Source organism: Pseudophryne corroboree, chromosome 4 (genome assembly GCF_028390025.1).
Source record: "Pseudophryne corroboree isolate aPseCor3 chromosome 4, aPseCor3.hap2, whole genome shotgun sequence".
Taxonomy (NCBI): Eukaryota; Metazoa; Chordata; class Amphibia; order Anura; family Myobatrachidae; genus Pseudophryne; species Pseudophryne corroboree.
Window position 1 is genome coordinate 834,420,724 of NC_086447.1, and position 19,066 is coordinate 834,439,789.

At 47.0% G+C, this 19,066-nt stretch overlaps 1 protein-coding gene across 3 annotated transcripts in view; it reads right to left on the bottom strand.

Annotated features, from left to right (window-relative positions):
* The window catches only part of SLX4IP (SLX4 interacting protein), a 481,037-nt gene that overhangs the window by 56,620 nt on the left and 405,351 nt on the right, over window positions 1–19,066 (bottom strand). The gene's annotated exons all lie outside the window — the stretch shown is intronic.

Genomic DNA, 19,066 nt, shown 5'->3' on the forward strand with positions numbered 1-19,066 from the left:
TGTGTTTGGAGAATCATGCATGGATCAGTGAGATCCGTGCATGATTCTCTGTATAAATACTTACCTACATCCCATGCCAACATTCACGACCACTTGTCCAGTTGAATCCTTAGGGTATTTCCAGTGAAAATTAGTCCTCTTTGTTCCCATGTTCCATCCAGGGGTAAAAAAAAAAAAAAAAAAAATGTAAATGCAAAAAACCCGGTCCACGCAATTTAAGGGGATCCATGTGTACACATGGTTCCCCTTTCCCTGAATGCTGGGACCCCTCATGACTCCTGTCACTTGGGGACCCGCCAGCCAATCAGGTAGCACCAAGTCATATCGCTCTCCTAATTGGCTGTGCGCTCCCTGCCTGCCAAAAAAAAAAAAAAAAACCGGAGCGCATAGACAGTAATAGGGAATGAAATCCCCATTATCGTCTATAGTGGAAACCTGCAGTCGGAGGTAGACCGAAAGGTTAATTGAGGTCACTCGTGAGGCTTTCCCTCCCGCTCATGCGCAGTACAGGGGAAATAGCAGGATTTTACTGTGCACGTGCACTGACTCATTACTAAGTAGTATTACTCTTTAAGGTAAGAAGACTGTAGGAAGGCTGGATTTTCAGGGCTGATCTCAGGGAGGTCCTTTACATTGTATTGCTGCAGTATAATGAGATAACAGACTGTTACTGTAAGTACCACTGAGTCCTTAATATATGGACCATCAAATGCCGATTGGAAATGGACGTTGTTTTGGGCAAACCATCTCTACAACCTACATGTACAGATTGGCCTCCCAAATTGCTGTGTGCGCGAGCTGCTCGAGTTCAATCCTTAGAACTAAAGGTCTGTAGAGATGTTCTGCACAACTGAAAGTATGAACTGGGATATCGTGGTTGAGAGCAACGTACAGCGAAATAAAACGGAAAAGCTTGCTGATTTGTAGCTCACTGTTGGCTCCTTATGAACTTGGACAATTCGCCAATCTCCGATGCTTGGAAACCTGAGGCTTGAAGGACAATGTACAGTAGCACTAATGATTGATTCAGATATGTACCTAAAAAAAGAAAAATCTCAAAATGAATGTACATCAGCTACTAATACATCCTACCTGGTGATAACATTCTGTAACATTTCTGTTTTGATAACTGTATTCACTGTTAAGAGTTAATTAAAAAACAAAACACAAAACTTAAGCTTCCTTCCAGTATACAAACAAAAATAAGAAAATTGAATTCTAAAATAAGCACAGAAACAATATGGGGCTGAGCTATCAGCTTGTGAGCCTGCAATCAGCCAGTCAGAGGCTCTTAGCTCGTGCTGGCACCCATCTCCATCATCATTATTTGCACCAATCCTCAGGCACCTGCAGGTGATAGGACTATTGACCGCTGTGTATATTTCTTAGTGCAGGTCTCCCTTATGGCACAATGACGCAAACACCCCCCTTACCGCATTTTAAGCCCGATTCGGCAGCAGACACATCTGAGATGCATTTGCATTCTCCCCTAGACTGCCGTAGTGCACACACGCAGTACCTGCACTCACTGCGTGTGTGCGGGCCGAGGAGATGCGGTCGCATCCCTGTTATGCTGCAAACACCTCTGCTTGATTGACAGACAGAGGCGTTCGTGGGGCGGTGACTCAGCGTTGCATGAATGGTGCAGGGAATCCGGGGGCGGGTTGGTGCCATCTTTTGGGCCGGCTGCATTACGTCGACCTTCACCCAAAGGTTCTTATGGAGCTTAACTCAGAACTAGCAAGGCCTTTATATTTGATTTTTCTATGACTCAATTGAAACAGGCATGATACCAAAAGGACTGGCGTATAGCAGTGGTAATCCCAATATATAAAAAGAGTAGCAAAACTCATCCTGGTAACTATAGACCGGTGAGTTTGACATCAGTTGAGGGGAGAATATTGGAAGGAATATTACAAGATAGCATACAGGAGTACTTGGATACGTCCAATGTTATTAATAGGAACCAGCATGGTTTCATGAGGGACAGGTCATGCCAAACTAACTGAATTAGCTTCTACAAGCAAGTGAGCAAAAATCTTGACCAGGGTAATGCAGTAGATGTGGTCTATTTAGATTTTGCAAAAGCCTTTGACACAGTGCCACATAGGAGGCTGATTTTCAAACTAAGAGAGCTCATCTAGGTAACACCATTTGTACTTGAGTAAGTAATTGGATAGAAAATAAGGATCAGCGAGTTGTAGTTAATGGGATGTTCTCCAACTGGGCCACTGTATTCAGTAGAATACCGCAGGGGTCAGTACTCAGGCCACTACTGTTCAATATATTTATTAATGACCTAGTAATAGGTCTGGAAAGCACAGTATAATTTTTTGCAGATGATACCAAACTATGTAGGGCAGGCATGTCCAAACTGCAGCCCTCCAGTTGTTGTGAAACTACATATACCAGCATGCCCTGACACAGTTTTGCTGTCAGAGAATGCTAAAGCTGTGTCAGGGCATGCTGGGATGTGTAGTTTCTCAACAGCTGGAGGGCACCAGTTTGGATATGCCTGATGTAGGGTAATTAACTCAGCCAAGGATTCAGAGTCCCTACAGAATGACTTACTTAAAATGGAAATTTGGGCAACTAAATGGAGAATGAGATTTAATATAGATAAATGTCAAGTCATGCAATTTGGAACTAAAAATAACAATGCAACCTACAAATTAAATGGATAGAATGGGGGTATATTTACTAAGGTTCCGATTTTGACGAGATGCCGTTTTTTCTTCAAAGTGTCATCTCGGTAATTTACTAAGCAAAAATCACGGCAGTGATGAGGGCATTCGTAATATTTTGGAAGTCCTAGGAAAAAATCACGAATCAATACACCATCGGTCAAATACGCCTGCAATTTGCTAGAAATCGTGAATTTACTAAAAAGTGCAAAACACAAACACTGCCGATAATAGCCAAACACTGCCGTGATAAAATACAAATCGTGAAAAAGTGCTAAAAAAAACCAGACCTGCTTTTTTATCCCGTGTTTGTATAGGCATGCACGGATCCATGAGATCCGTGCATGTTTTTCAGTGGGAAGGGGGGGGGAATGTTATAAATTTTCAGAAAAAAAATTGCGTGGGGTCCCCCCTCCTAAGGCAAACCAGCCTCGGGCTCTTTGAGCCGATCCTGGTTGCAGAAATATGGGGAAAAAATGGACAGGGGTTCCCCCATATTTAAGCAACCAGCATCGGGCTCTGCGCCTGGTCCTGGTTCCAAAAATACGGGGGACAAAAAGAGTAGGGGTCCCCCGTATTTTTGAAACCAGCACCGGGCTCCACTAGCTGGACAGATAATGCCACAGCCGGGGGTCACTTTTATACAGTGCCTTGCGGCCGTGGCATCAAATATCCAACTAGTCACCCCTGGCCGGGGTACCCTGGGGGAGTGGGGACCCCTTCAATCAAGGGGTCCCCCCCCCCAGCCACCCAAGGGCCAGGGGTGAAGCCCGAGGCTGTCCCCCCCCATCCAATGGGCTGCGGATGGGGGGCTGATAGCCTTTGTGATAAGTGTTTGATATTGTTTTTAGTAGCAGTACTACAAGGCCCAGCAAGCCTCCCCGCAAGCTGGTACTTGGAGAACCACAAGTACCAGCATGCGGCAGAAAAATGGGCCCGCTGGTACCTGTAGTACTACTACTAAAAAAATACCCCAATAAAGACAACACACACACACCTTGACAGTATAACTTTAATACATCCATCCACACCTCCATATACACATACTTACCGGATGTTCCCACGCAGGTCGGTTCTCTTCTCCAGTAGAATCCATGGTGTACCTGTAGAAAAAATTATACTCACATAATCCATGGTTGAAGGCTCCTCGGTAACTCCTTTTGTAATCCACGTACTTGAAAAAATAAAAAAACGAATACCCGACCACGAACTGAAAGGGGACCCATGTTTTCACATGGGCCCCGTTTCCCCGAATGCCAGAAACCCACTCTGACTGATGTCTAAATGGGTTTCCTCAGCCAATCAGGGAGCGCCACGTTGTAGCACCCTCCTGATCGGCTGTGTGCTCCTGTACTGTATGACAGGCGGCACACGGCAGTGTTACAATGTAGCGCCTATGCGCTCCATTGTAACCAATGGTGGGAACTTTCAGGTCAGCGGTGAGGTCACTTTCGGTCAACCGCAGCCCATTGGATGGGGGGGACAGCCTCGGGCTTCACCCCTGGCCCTTGGGTGGCTGGGGGGGGGGGGACCCCTTGATTGAAGGGGTGCCCACTCCCCCAGGGTACCCCGGCCAGGGGTGACTAGTTGGATATTTGATGCCACGGCCGCAAGGCACTGTATAAAAGTGACCCCCGGCTGTGGCATTATCTGTCCAGCTAGTGGAGCCCGGTGCTGGTTTCAAAAATACGGGGGACCCCTACTCTTTTTGTCCCCCGTATTTTTGGAACCAGGACCAGGCGCAGAGCTCGATGCTGGTTGCTTAAATATGGGGGAACCCCTGTCCATTTTTTTTCCATATTTCTGCAACCAGGATCGGCTCAAAGAGCCCGAGGCTGGTTTGCCTTAGGAGGGGGGACCCCACGCAATTTTTTTTTTACATTTAAACTTTAGTTTTTTTTTTTAACAAAGTGCACAATGAAGCCCAGCACGGATCTCTCAGATCCGGCCGAGATTCATTGTATTAAAGTCGGCAGTGTTTTACAAGTCACTCACGTAAAACACTGCCTAAAAAAACGAATGACATCGACATCGGAAAAACCGAAAATGCAGAATACGGCAGTTTAGTAAATTAGTCGCAATCAATTCAAAAAGTTGCATATTTACACTTTCGATGTCATTCGTGATTGAACTTTGACCTCAAACGGGAAAACACGAATCTTAGTAAATTTACCCCAATGTAGGGGAAACTGTAACAGAAAAAGATCTGGGGGTGCTCATTGATAATAGATTTAACAGCAGTACCCAATGTCAGAGTGCAGCAACGAAAGCAAATAAGATATTAGCTACAAAACTGCTAAAGGGGTTTGAGGAACTGGAAAACGAGGAAAGGCTTACTAGGTTAAATATGCTTACACTAGAAAAAAGGCGTCTAAGAGGAGACATTATTGATATGTATAAATATATAAAGGACAATACATGGAGCTATCAGGAGATTTGTATATTACGAGATCTCTACAAAGGACATGCGGACACCCTCTGAGGTTAGAGGAGAGAAAATGTCATACCAAAAGAAGGAAGGGGTTCTTCACAGTAAGGGCAGCAAGGAACTGGAATTCTTTACCAGAGAAGGTCGTAATGGCGGACTGAGTCATTCAATTTAAGAATGGGTTGGATAAATTTCTAACTGAAAAAAAAAAATCCAAGGATATAGCATTTAAAAAGATTCTATAGAAGAACAATGAGTATATCTGTTTTTATAGAATAGTATAGGACAGAGGTTCCCAAACTGTGTGCCGTGGCTCCGTGGGGTGCCTCGGGACCAGCGGTGCAAGTATGCGGGTACGGGTGGGTACGGCGTACACTTAAGAATTTCGCCGTGGGTACGCCGTACCCACACCGATGGGCCGCTGCTCGCTCGCTACCGCTGATGTGAGGGGAGGAGAGCGCAGCCTGCGCCTCTCCTGCCCCTCAATGTCTTCGTTCAAATCAGCGCCGCCCGTGAGCCAATCAGAGCTCGCGGAGCTTTGATTGGCTCACGGATCGGCGCTGAATTGAACTCACCCGCCGGAGACTGAGGGGAAGGAGAGGCGCAGGCTGCGCTCTCCTCCCCTCACACACGGGAGACAAGACAGCAGCAGCGGTGAGCAGAGGAAGGGGGGCACTGTGAGGGGCAATGTATATCTGGCACTGTGGGGGGCAATGTATACTTGGCACTGTTGTGGGCAATGTACACCTCGCACTGTGGGGGGCAATGTATACCTGGCACTGTGGGGGGCAATGTATATCTGGCACTGTTGTGGGCAATGTATATCTGGCACTGTGGGGGGCAATGTATACCTGGCACTGTATACCTGGCACTGTGGGGGGCAATGTATACCTGGCACTGTTGTGGGCAATGTATACCTGGCACTGTGGGGGGCAATGTATATCTGGCACTGTGGGGGGCAATGTATACCTGGCACTTTGGGGGGCAATGTATACCTGACACTGTGGGGGGCAATATATACCTGGCACTGTGGGGGGCAATGTATATCTGGCACTGTGGGGGCAATGTATACCTGGCACTGTTGTGGGCAATGTATACCTGGCACTGTGGGGGGCAATGTATATCTGGCACTGTGGGGTCAATGTATATCTGGCACTGTGGGGGCAATGTATATCTGGCACTGTGGGGGGCAAAGTATATCTGGCACTGTGGGGGGCAATGTATATCTGGCACTGTGGGGGGCAATGTATATCTGGCACTGTGGGGTATTCGTGTATCTGGCACTGTGGGGCATTCGTGTATCTGGCACTGTGCGGCAACGTGTATCTGGTACTGTGGGGCAACGTGTATCTGGCACTGTGGGGCAACGTGTATCTGGCACTGTGGGGCAACGTGTATCTGGCACTGTGGGGGTCATATGTGTATCTGCCCCTCCCCCATATGTGTACCACGCCCACATTTTCATTGGCCACGCCCCATATGGCATTTGGCCACACCCATTTTTGGCGCGCGCACACAGTACCTGTAAGATATTTTTTCTACTTGCACCACTGCTCGGGACAGTTGGTGGTCCAGGGCCAATTCAAATTATTCATGGTCAATATAATAGGCAAAACCAGTGCTGGTGGCTGCCAGTCATAAAATATGTGGCCAAACAGAAGCAAATCTTGTCCCTCACCACACAACTGACCCTAAGGATGACATATAAACGCGATCTACTTAATGTAATATTTCTTTCTAAATTTCTCAATAAGAAATGTTTGGCCTAGGGGTGCCGTGAAAAAAATTCTGATATTCTAGGGCGCCGTGATTCAAAAGTTTGGAAACCACTGGTATAGGATCTAAATAATGGTTGAACTCGATGGAAAACTTGTCTTTTTTCAGCCTTATTAACTATGTTACTGTTACACGCAGCCGTTGCGAGTCAAAACATGGCCGCCCTTCACCTGCCTTCGCAGCCCTGCTGCGGAGCCAGGGTGCTTCCACAATTCAGCAATGCGATTGAAATTGTACTGCGATCGCATTGCTGACGACCATTAGCATGCTGGGCGGCCTTGCCCTGTGCTGGGTGGCCCCCAGCATGCGATCGCAGCCACTTACAGTTTTGAAGCTGAATAAGGTTCTTGGTCCACACTTGCAAACCTCCCCACCTATCCAAGCATAAGTGGGCGTAAGTGCCTAGTCTGCAGAAGGACGGAAGCATACACTTTTGGGTATATTTGGTGGGCATGAGCAATACAAAATCAATCAAATTAGTATACACCCTGGCATGGACCTTTCGCAGTCTCCAAGCATGGGCAACCTGTGGATCATCAACTACCTTGGAACTTGTGGTTCCACGACGGCTGGGGAGCCACAGGATCCTGTTACACAGCTGGATCACTCTGTGTACAGCACTAGGTAAAAGCTGCAAGTACTATATAAAATTAAAAGATTACAACAGTAACTTCGGCTCCTCCACTGCAGCATTACACCTAAGGGAGCATTAAACGTTAATTCATCCCTGACAACTGGAGCACTCTGTACTGTATCTGTATCCTTCACTTCACAATACGGCTGGCTAGTCCTTGGAGACTGAACCAGCGCTCACAGCCAGCACGTGAGGAGGTAGCCGTGCAAGGTCGCTCTTTCGCTTTAAGTTGCGAGTGTGGCATTTTTAAGTGGAACAAAAACATGATTTATGTGTGAAACATTTCTGAACATGCCCTTTAAGTACAGTAGACTTTCCTCTCTGGCCACACCCTTCAAGTGCTGAATTTTGAGAACAATTAACACAGACCGTGAGTCAGTCTTTGAACAGCTCTGTGGGAACCAGAGACTCAGCTATGTGCAGTGATGTAAACTCCCTGAGGCTTTCAGAGCCTACAAGAGAATTCAGAAACAGACATAAATAAGAGAGACGGAGCACTGCGTCCAGTCACACAAACAGAACGTCTCGGCGCAGTGGGCCGTACGTTGCGTTGTACTCTTGTTTATCCCTGGCCTTCGAGCATCTTTACGGGATCTGTAACGCAGATGTGGAAATTCATTTTTATCCGGAAATAAGCATGTAAATGGAGCATGAGAAATGATGTATCATGCACGTCGATGTATTGTATCAACACTGGAAGGGGAGAACCTTGCAAGTAACAAATGCCCCCCCTTCCCCCCCCATCCTTAAATTAAAAGCACGTTTGCTGGCATATTCACGCTTGCGTAAAAAGGCTGGGTGGGCACCGCACATTACCTAGCCTTTCCAGCCCATGGACTGTCAGCTCTTATTAGGCTTTCAGCGCACTGACTCCTCGCTTCTGACCGACTCTTGGGAAGGGTTAAGGCCCTGACATCCCTTAGGGAAATGAGATTATGGGGAAAGTGAAGGTAATGCTGATACCAGGGCACTTCTAAGTGATGTAAGAAGTATGCAGTCTTTTATAAACTGTCCCCTGACAGATCCACCTATCACTCCTCTTAACATGCAAAGAATTTGGCTCTGTATAACGTAATCTAATTATTTTAGTCAGTTTATTGCCGGTGACCTATGCAAGGCTTCATATAACTAGCTTTAAGCTCTAAATAGCTAAAAAAAAGTAAAGAAAAAAAAAAGGAGAAAACAAGTTTCGATATTTAAATTAAAAAAACAAAACAAAACATAAAAGTTCATGGTCTCCAGAGAATTATTACACAGCACAACTTAAGAAAATAAGATGCAGTTGAAATGAGCTCTATTTCATAAAAAACATTTACATTTTTTATAGTGTACTAAAGCTGGTTTAAAAAAAAAAAAAAAGTTTATGCTCTAAATGATGATCAGGAGGTAGAGACACCGAGCCTGACCCGACCGTAAACTCCTATGGGGTGTATTCAATGCTTGTCAGATCCTTTTTTCAGACGGAAAGGATCCAACATTGCAGTATTCAATGAGCGGCCAAATCTGAAAGGAATTGCCCGTTCCCGACAACTATAACAAGTGCCTACCGCAAACGCTACGCGCAAGAGAATTAAGTGTATGATGTATAACTGCGCCGCGTATGATGTAATAATGCTCATTGCCTGTTTATGATGTAATAATGCCCTATTACGCACATCCTGGGTAGGCAGAAGCCGCTCATACCCCTTGCTGTCACCTATTTCTGACCTGTACGGCGGGCTGGTGTGTCCTCTAATGCTGAGCACCGGTGTCCCGTCCGTGCTGCTGCTGTCCCGGTGTTTCCCGTCACTGACCCGCTCCTCCTTTCTCCTCGCCCGACCTGCTCCTCTCCTCACCTCCTCCTCACCCGTCACCGCTCCTCTCCTCACCCGTCCGCGCTCCTCTCCTCACATGGTCCCCGTCCCCTCCTACCTGTCCCCGCCCGTCCTCCTCACCCGCCCGCCGTCTCTTCCTCCTAATCCTTCCCCATCCCCACACCCCTGAAACATGTCCCGGCCCCCCTCAGACATGTCCCCGCTCCACCATTTTATCACCTCATTCCTACTTTTTTAAAGTCAGATAGACATTGTTGGAAACGGGGCCAAAACCTGTCAGATTTGGCCGCGGAATCCGACAAAACACGTGGATCCGTGGCTAATCCCCCGATCAACTTGTCGGTATAAAAAGCAGGGGGATTGAATAGGTCGAAGCAGTTTTCCGACCTAAAAAAGTCGTAAACTGCCGGCTTTCCGTCAAGACAGCAGTTTCCGACTGCAATTGAATACACCCCTATATATGCACATTATGGACACGTGAGAAGTGCCAGAGTTTCAAAACTTAGACATTTTAAACAAAAGATATATATATATATATATATATATATATGTACACACACACACACACATATATATATATATATATATACATACATAAGCACTATATATACTGTAATATATATATCTAAAAGTGTAAGACTTGCATCTATACACAGCAATTTTTTTGAGAAATGTATTTCAGGGGACTGTTTATGGCGATGAAAAATGTTACATCAGCCCCACCTGCACATGGTTTTGCCCAATTGCTAACTTTTTTGGTTTGCTGACAAACCTGAATACGGCCGTATGTTGTTTGCCTACTCTTGTTCTTACTACCAGAGAATGTGAAGATGTATAGGGCAACTGGGAAGAGTGAATGTCTCTGCCAATCGGACCACAGCTGGCTGTTGGGTGGTCACACACACACTGTTCATCCCAATCCTTCTCAAGGCGTAGTTTATTCTGCCTGTAGGACTGGGAGGATGAGTGCGGTTTAAGGCCTGGCCTGGCTGCAGCATACAAGCAGAGCAGAGAAAAATGATCAGCTTCCCCTGAGGTCCACATCCACCCGCGGCCAAGGATTTCTGCTGTAACTCCGTACGGCTGCTCTTGAAGTTCTCCATGGCAGGAGGCCACTGGTATGTTTTTCAGTGATCATAGGATCCCAAAAGGACTGATATGGTTACATATCTTCAAGGAAACCAACTGCAATCGTTCCAGGAGGAAATAAATTGTGGAACTGGGCCAGTTCTATCCATGGAAAACACACAGTGCTAACTATAAATAAAGGTGATGACATAAACAATATAGAATTCAGATGGCCGAATTATAAAAATATTTATTTTACTGAATTATGTCAAAGGATGCTAGAGAGGCCATATTGGACTCACTGGACGACTGCACCTCTGGCGTTAATACAGCTACCTTCTTAATTGTTATTGTGTGTTGTAGGAGGCGACTCTGGCACCTGTCCCATAAACACTGCTTAATTTGTACTTTGGCACTTACGTTCCATAATTACTTGGATAACTGACAGGTTGACTTCAATGGATGTATAATTGTAACTCCTGCATACATCATGCACATTGTTTATTTTTCCTAAACTGATATTGCACCAACACACAAGGGTATCCAGGAGCCGTACTACACTTGTTGTCCTGGAACAGACCCTTTTCTCATTGCGGGTCCAAACCAGGTCATTTCCGGGTTGGAGCTAGGGTGGCCAATCCCGGGCCTTTTTTTTTCAATCCTGGGAATCGGGATACCCGGTGATTGGCTGCAGTTCAGTCGCCCACCCCCTTCCCCACCCAGCTCAGATAAAGCACAATAATCTCACCGGGCGGGTGGGAGGGTCACTTCCGCTGCATTCTTGCGGCTGGGCGGGCAGTGCGACGGTAAGGTCCTGCGGCTGCGCAGCGTGACGTAAATTCAGAGGCCACCCTGCGCAGCTGCTGGATCTCACGGGAGGTGAGCAGAAGGAGCCTGGGGACCCTCAACGCTGCCCGACATATCCAAAAATAGGTTGCCGGCCAATCCCGAAATCCCCGGCCAATTTTAGGGTGAAGTCCCGAGATCCCGGGATTGGCCACCCTAGTTGGAGCTGTTTACACTGCCTCAGATGTTACGTGTTGATGATACCCTCTCCAATCCCCGGGGTTCTGGGTCGGACCATTCACACTGCCCCGATACACGGGTCATTCCCTTGCAGTCCCCACTACAGAACACTGCTATACGCAGCAACAATGTAGCGGGACATATTCTTACAGTATACATTTTGCTGTTCCAGACTGTAATCGTGCAGGGCGTCCACCAAGGGCTGCAGCCATTACCTGTGCTCAGAGGACTCTTGATGAATACTGCTTAGCCACATTATAGAACTTAGAGAAAGTATAGGGATGTGTAAGTGCGCAGTCAACAGCAGCTGGTAAGGGGATGGTCAGATCCCCCAATATACTAAAGATAAAAAACACAGGATACCAGCGCTGGCTGTAAGGATTGTAAAAAGACGGTTTGCTGAATATAAAATAACAATTTATTAAACCATTAAAAAAACCAGGAATAGATTCCTATTACCTATTATTAATAACACTTTTGGTCATAATCTCCCCCTGGATAAAATAAGAATTTACTCACCGGTAATTCTATTTCTCGTAGTCCGTAGTGGATGCTGGGAACTCCGTAAGGACCATGGGGAATAGCGGGCTCCGAAGGAGGCTGGGCACTCTAGAAAGATCTTAGACTACCTGGTGTGCACTGGCTCCTCCCACTATGACCCTCCTCCAAGCCTCAGTTAGGTACTGTGCCCGGACGAGCGTACACAATAAGGAAGGATTTTGAATCCCGGGTAAGACTCATACCAGCCACACCAATCACACCGTACAACTCGTGATATGAAACACAGTTAACAGTATGAAACAATAGAGCATCTCAACAGATGGCTCAACAATAACCCGATTTAGTTAACAATAACTATGTACAAGTAATGCAGATAAACCGCACTTGGGATGGGCGCCCAGCATCCACTACGGACTACGAGAAATAGAATTACCGGTGAGTAAATTCTTATTTTCTCTAACGTCCTAGTGGATGCTGGGAACTCCGTAAGGACCATGGGGATTATACCAAAGCTCCCAAACGGGCGGGAGAGTGCGGATGACTCTGCAGCACCGAATGAGAGAACTCCAGGTCCTCCTCAGCCAGGGTATCAAATTTGTAGAATTTTGCAAACGTGTTTGCCCCTGACCAAGTAGCTGCTCGGCAAAGTTGTAAAGCCGAGACCCCTCGGGCAGCCGCCCAAGATGAGCCCACCTTCCTTGTGGAATGGGCATTGACAGATTTTGGCTGTGGCAGGCCTGCCACAGTATGTGCAAGCTGAATTGTACTACAAATCCAACGAGCAATAGTCTGCTTAGAAGCAGGAGCACCCAGCTTGTTGGGTGCATATAGGATAAACAGCGAGTCAGATTTTCTGACTCCAGCCGTCCTGGAAACATATATTTTCAGGGCCCTGACAACGTCTAGCAACTTGGAGTCCTCCAAATCCTTAGTAGCCGCAGGCACCAAATAGGCTGGTTCAGGTGAAACGCTGACACCACCTTAGGGAGAAACTGGGGACGAGTCCTCAATTCTGCCCTATCCATATGGAAAATCAAATAAGGGCTTTTACAAGACAAAGCCGCCAATTCTGATACTCGCCTGGCAGAAGCCAAGGCCAATAACATAACCACCTTCCATGTGAGATATTTCAGATCCACGGTTTTTAGTGGTTCAAACCAATGTGATTTTAAGAAAACTCAACACCACGTTGAGATCCCAAGGTGCCACAGGAGGCACAAACGGGGCTGACTATGCAGCACTCCTTTTATAAATGTCTGAACTTCAGGTACTGAAGAGAGTTCTTTTTTGAAAGAAAATCGACAGAGCCGAGATCTGTACCTTAATGGAACCCAATTTAAGGCCCATAGTCACTCCTGCTTGCAGGAAATGCAGAAATCGACCTAGTTGAAATTCCTCTGTTGGGGCCCTTTCGGCCTCACACCATGCAACATATTTTCGCCATATGCGGTGATAATGAGTTGCTGTAACCTCTTTCCTGGCTTTAGTAAGCGTAGGAATTACTTCCTCCGGAATGCCCTTTTCCTTCAGGATCCGGCGTTCAACCGCCATGCCGTCAAACGCAGCCGCGGTAAGTCTTGGAACAGACAGGGCCCCTGCTGCCGCAGGTCCTGACTGAGTGGCAGAGGCCATGGGTCCTCTGATATAAATTCTTGAAGTTCTGGGTACCAAGCTCTTCTTGGCCATCCACGGGTATCGTTCTTACTCCTCGCCTTCTTATTATTCTCAGTACCTTTGGTATGAGAGGCAGAGGGGAGAACACCTAAACCGACTGGTACACCCACGGTGTTACCAGAGCGTCCATAGCTATCGCCTGAGGGTCCCTTGACCTGGAGCAATATCTTTTATAGCTTTTTGTTAAGGCGGGACGCCATCATGTCCACCTGTGGCCTTTCCCAATGGTGTACAATCCTATTGGAAGACTTCTGGAGTCCCCATTCTCCCGGGTGGAGGTCGTGTCTGTTGAGAAGATCTGCTTCCCAGTTGTCCACTCCGGGAATGAACACTGCTGACAGTGCTAACACATGATTTTCCGCCTATCGGAGAATCCTTGTGGCTTCTGCCATCGCCATCCTGCTTTTTGTGCCGCCCTGTTGATTACATGGGCGACTGCCGTGATGTTGTCTGATTGGATCAGTACCGGCTGGTTTTGAAGCAGAGGCCTTGCTGGCCTCAGGGCATTTTAAATGGCCCTCAGATCCAGAATATTTATGTGTAGGGAAATAACCTGACTTGACCAAAGTCCCTGGAAGTTTCTTCCCTATGTGACTGCCCCCCAGCCTCAAAGGCTGGAATCCATGGTCACTAGGACCTAGTCCTGTATGCCGAACCTGCGGCCCTCTTGAAGATGGGCACTCTGCAGCCACCACAGTAGAGATACCCTGGTCCTTGAAGACAGGGTTATCAGCCTATGCATCGGAAGATGCGATCCGGACCACTTGTCCAACAGGTCCCTCTGAAAAGTTCTTGTATGGAACCTGCCTAATGGGATTGCTTCGTAAGAAGCTACCATTTTTCCCAGGACTCGCGTGCAATGATGCACCGCTACCTATTTTGGTTTCAGGAGGTCTCTGACTAGAGATGACAACTCCTTGGCTTTCTCCTCCGGGAGAAACACTATTTCTGGTTTATGTCCAGAACCATCCCCAGGAACAGTAGACGTGTCATAGGAACCAGCTGTGACTTTGGACTGTTTAGAATCCACCTATGCTGTTGTAGCACTTTCCAAAATAGTGCTACCCCGACTACCAACTGCTCCTTGGACCTCGCCCTTATAACGAGATTGTCCAAATACGGGATAATTACAACTCCCTTTTTTTTTTGAAGGAGTATCATCATTTCGGCCATTACCTTGATAAAACACCCTCGGTGCCATGTACAGTCCAAACGGCAGTGTCTGGACTTGGTAATGGTAATCCTGTACCACAAATCTGAGGTACTCCTGGCGAGGATGGTAAATGGGGACATGCAGGTAAGCATCCTTGATGTCCCGGGATACCATGTAATCCCCCTCGTCCAGGCTTGCAATAACCGCCCTGAGCGATTCCATCTTGAACTTGAATTTTTTTATGTTCAAGGATTTTAATATAAAATGGGTCACACCGAACCATGCGGTTTCGGTACCCCAACCCGTGTGGAATAGTAACCCCGTCCTTGTTGAAGTAGGGGCACCTTGAGTATTACCTGCTGGGAATACCGCTTATTAATTGCCTCTAGCACAGCCTCCCTGCCTGAGGGAGTTGTCAGCAAGGCATATTTTAGGAAACGGCTGGGGGGAGACATCTCTAATTCCAGCTTGTACCCCTGAAATACTACTTGGAAGAAACAGGGATCCACCTGTGAGCGAGCCCACTAATTGCTGAAATTTTTGAGGCGGCCCCCCACCGTACCTGGCTACACCTGTGGAGCACCCGCGTCATGGTGTGTACTCACAGGAGGCGGGGGAAGAATCTTGATTCTGGGAACAGGCTGACTGGTGCAGCTTTTTTCCTCTACCCTTGTCTCTGTACAGAAAGGAAGCGCCATTTGACCCGCTTGCTTTTCTGAAGCCGAAAGGACTGTACCTTTTTCTGTGAGGAAACCTGAGGTAAAATTATTTCTTCCCAGCAGTTGCTGTGGATACGAGGTCCCAGAGACCATCCCCAAATAATTCCTCACCCTTATAAGGCTCTCTATGCGCTTTTTAAGTCAGCATCACCTGTCCAGTGACAGGTCTCTAATACCCTTGGACATTACATTTATTTTGGATGCCAGCCGGCAAAATATCCCTCTGTGCATCCCCCATATATAAGACAACGTCTTTAATATGTTTTTATGTTTGCCAACTATTATCCCTGTTTGACAGGGTCACCAACCACACTGCAGCAGCACTATCTGCAGGTCTCAGTCTAGTACCTGAGTGTGTAAATACAGACTTCAGGATAGCCTCCTGTTTTTTATCAACAGGTACCTATTAAAGTGGCCGTATCCTAAGACGGCAGTGCCACCTTTTTTTGACAAACGTGTGAGCGCCTTATCCACCCTAGGGGATATCTCCCAGCGTAACTTATCCTCCTGGCGGGAAAGGGTACGCCATCAGTATTATAAATTACCAGTTTCTTAACGGGGGAACCCACGGTTTTCACACACTTCATTTATTCATCTGATGGGGGAACAAAACACTGCCTGTTTTTTCTCCCCAAACCTAAAACCCATTTATAGAGGTTAAAGTCAGAAATGTATAACACATTTTTTATTGCCGGGATCAAGTCACGGATTGGATTGTGTATATGTCTCCACCTTGTCGACACTGGAGTCAGACTCCGTGTCGACATCTGTGTCTGCCATCTGAGAGAGCGGGCGTTGAGCCCCTGATGGCCTTTGAGACGCCTGGGCAGGCGCAGGCTGCGAAGCCGGCTGTCCCACAGCTGTTACGTCATCCACCCTTTTATGTAAGGAGTTGACACTGTCGGTTAATACCTTTTACCTCTCTATCCACTCTGGTGTCGGCCCCACAGGGGGCGACATCACATATATCGGCCTCTGTTCCGTCACCATATAAGCCTCCTCATTCAACATGTCGACACAGCCGTACCGACACACCGCAGACACACAGGGAATGCTCTAAACGAGGACAGGACCCACAAAAGCCCTTTGGGGGGACAGAGTGAGAGTATGCCAGCACACACCAGAGCGCTATATACTGCAGGGACTAACTGAGTTATGTCCCCTATAGCTTTATATCTATATATATAATGTATACTGCGCCTAAATTTAGTGCCCCCTCTCTCTTTTTTTAACCCTTGTAGACTGCAGGGGAGAGCCAGGGAGCTTCCCTCCAACGGAGCTGTGAGGGAAAATGGCGCCAGTGTGCTGAGGAGATAGGCTCCGCCCCTTTTTCGCGGCCTATTCTCCCGTTTTTTATGGACTTCTGGCAGGGGTATTTACCTCATATATAGCCCCTGGGGCTATATATTGAGGTATTTTTGCCAGCCAAGGTGTTTTTATTGCTGCCTCAGAGCGCCCCCCCCCAGCGCTCTGCACCCTCAGTGACCGGAGTGTGAAGTGTGTATGAGGAGCAATGGCGCACAGCTGCAGTGCTGTGCGCTATCTTGGTGAAGACTGAGTCTTCATGCCGCCGATTTTCCGGACCATCTTCTTGCTTCTGGCTCTGTAAGGGGGACGGCGGCGCGGCTCCGGGACCGAACATCAAGGCTGGGCCTGCGGTCGATCCCTCTGGAGCTAATGGTGTCCAGTAGCCTAAGAAGCCCAATCCGGCTGCAAGCAGGCGAGTTCGCTTCTTCTCCCCTTAGTCCCTCGCTGCAGTGAGCCTGTTGCCAGCAGGTCTCACTGAAAAGAACAAATTCTAAGACTATAACTTTCTAAGAGCTCAGGAGAGCCCCTAGTGTGCATCCAACCTCGGCCGGGCACGAAATCTAACTGAGGCTTGGAGGAGGGTCATAGTGGGAGGAGCCAGTGCACACCAGGTAGTCTAAGATCTTTCTAGAGTGCCCAGCCTCCTTCGGAGCCCGCTATTCCCCATGGTCCTTACGGAGTTCCCAGCATCCACTAGGACGTTAGAGAAATCTATTTTGAATCCACTCTCCTCTGGGACATATGTTGTTACGGCTAGGACAATCTCCAGATGGCATTCACTGTAGCACAAGATAGTTACCAGTTCCACAATAGATGTATATGATGGCATTAGCTTTAGGAAGAGTCCATTGCTAGCTGTGTGTGTGGATCAGGTCCTTGTTTGTAGAAATTTCCCAGTGATAGGAGCAATGTCCAATTATGGCCGAAGATATCAAAGTCCCAATAAATATCGGAGAGTGATGTCCAGGTGGGTGAATGGGCTCAACGCGTTTCGCTGGCCACAGAGTGATCCAGCTTCCTCAGGAAGCTGGATCTACATCTATTGTGGAACTGGTAACTATCTTGTGCTACAGTGAATGCCATCTGGAGATTGTCCTAGCCGTAACAACATATGTCCCAGAGGAGAGTGGATTCAAAATAGATTTATCCAGGGGGAGATTATGACCAAAAGTGTTATTAATAATAGGTAATAGGAATCTATTCCTGTTTTTTTTAATGGTTTAATAAATTGTTATTTTATATTCAGCAAACCGTCTTTTTACAATCCTACAGCCAGCGCTGGTATCCTGTGTTTTTTAACATTATAGAACTTGTTTAAGTACAAAAGGATTCTCATGTAATTTGCCTGAAAAATCTAACGCAGGTGTGTGCGAAATCCAGTGCTGGAGTTGCTGAGTGATGTAGTGCAGCAACAGTTCTACTGTATGACTAACATGAGTTGATTGCTATGATTTAGAGATGTACACTAATGCATTCGCAGCTGCGCCTTTGTACGCAGCGACTGTGCAAAAATATGCAAATAATCCAGCTTTGCCAATACCAGCGGCTAATCCATATCATACTATGACTACTACATTGGTTTTAAGGATTATCATACTATAGATGTGTGTTTCTTATTATAAATGAAGGGTCTGAATCACATGTAAATCCAAATGAAGCCTCCCATAGATTGTGAGCTCCTTGGAACAGGGTCCTCTTCCCTCGCACTTCAATTACAGCTCTCTTCTACTCAGCAACCGTCTACACCCGCATCGCCTCTCGCTCGTTACTGTCTATCTCTTCCAATGGCTGCCCACCCCTAGTAGTATGCCAATTACTCCTTTCCTTCCTTACAGCTCAGCTGTATAGTGTACTGAGAATTGTGCTGCTACTTGTTACCTGTGCTCTGTTTTAGTGTTTCAGTTACTGTAACGTTGAGTTCTGTGTACCCTGTATTGTTCTAATGTCTGCCGCAAGTATGGCGCTGCAAAATACTTGTGGCGTGGCGCCTTATAAATAAAATGTAATAAGATTTTGTGATTATTAAATATATCTTGCGAATGATTCAGAATCAGATGTATCTCGGTTGATACTTCGATCGCAGATGGGGGTTTGAGTGGACAGCATCAGTGGTAGTGCACATAAGAGAATTGTTCTGCGGGCGTGTAGCCAGAGCTACTTCCTATTCGGTGTCATGCATATGCAAAGCCGACATCAAATTCAGATGATCTCCTGTACCTAGCATGGGGCAGGTGTAACTGCCAATGACAGCCGCTCTTGCAGACGGAGGAGTGGGGCGACC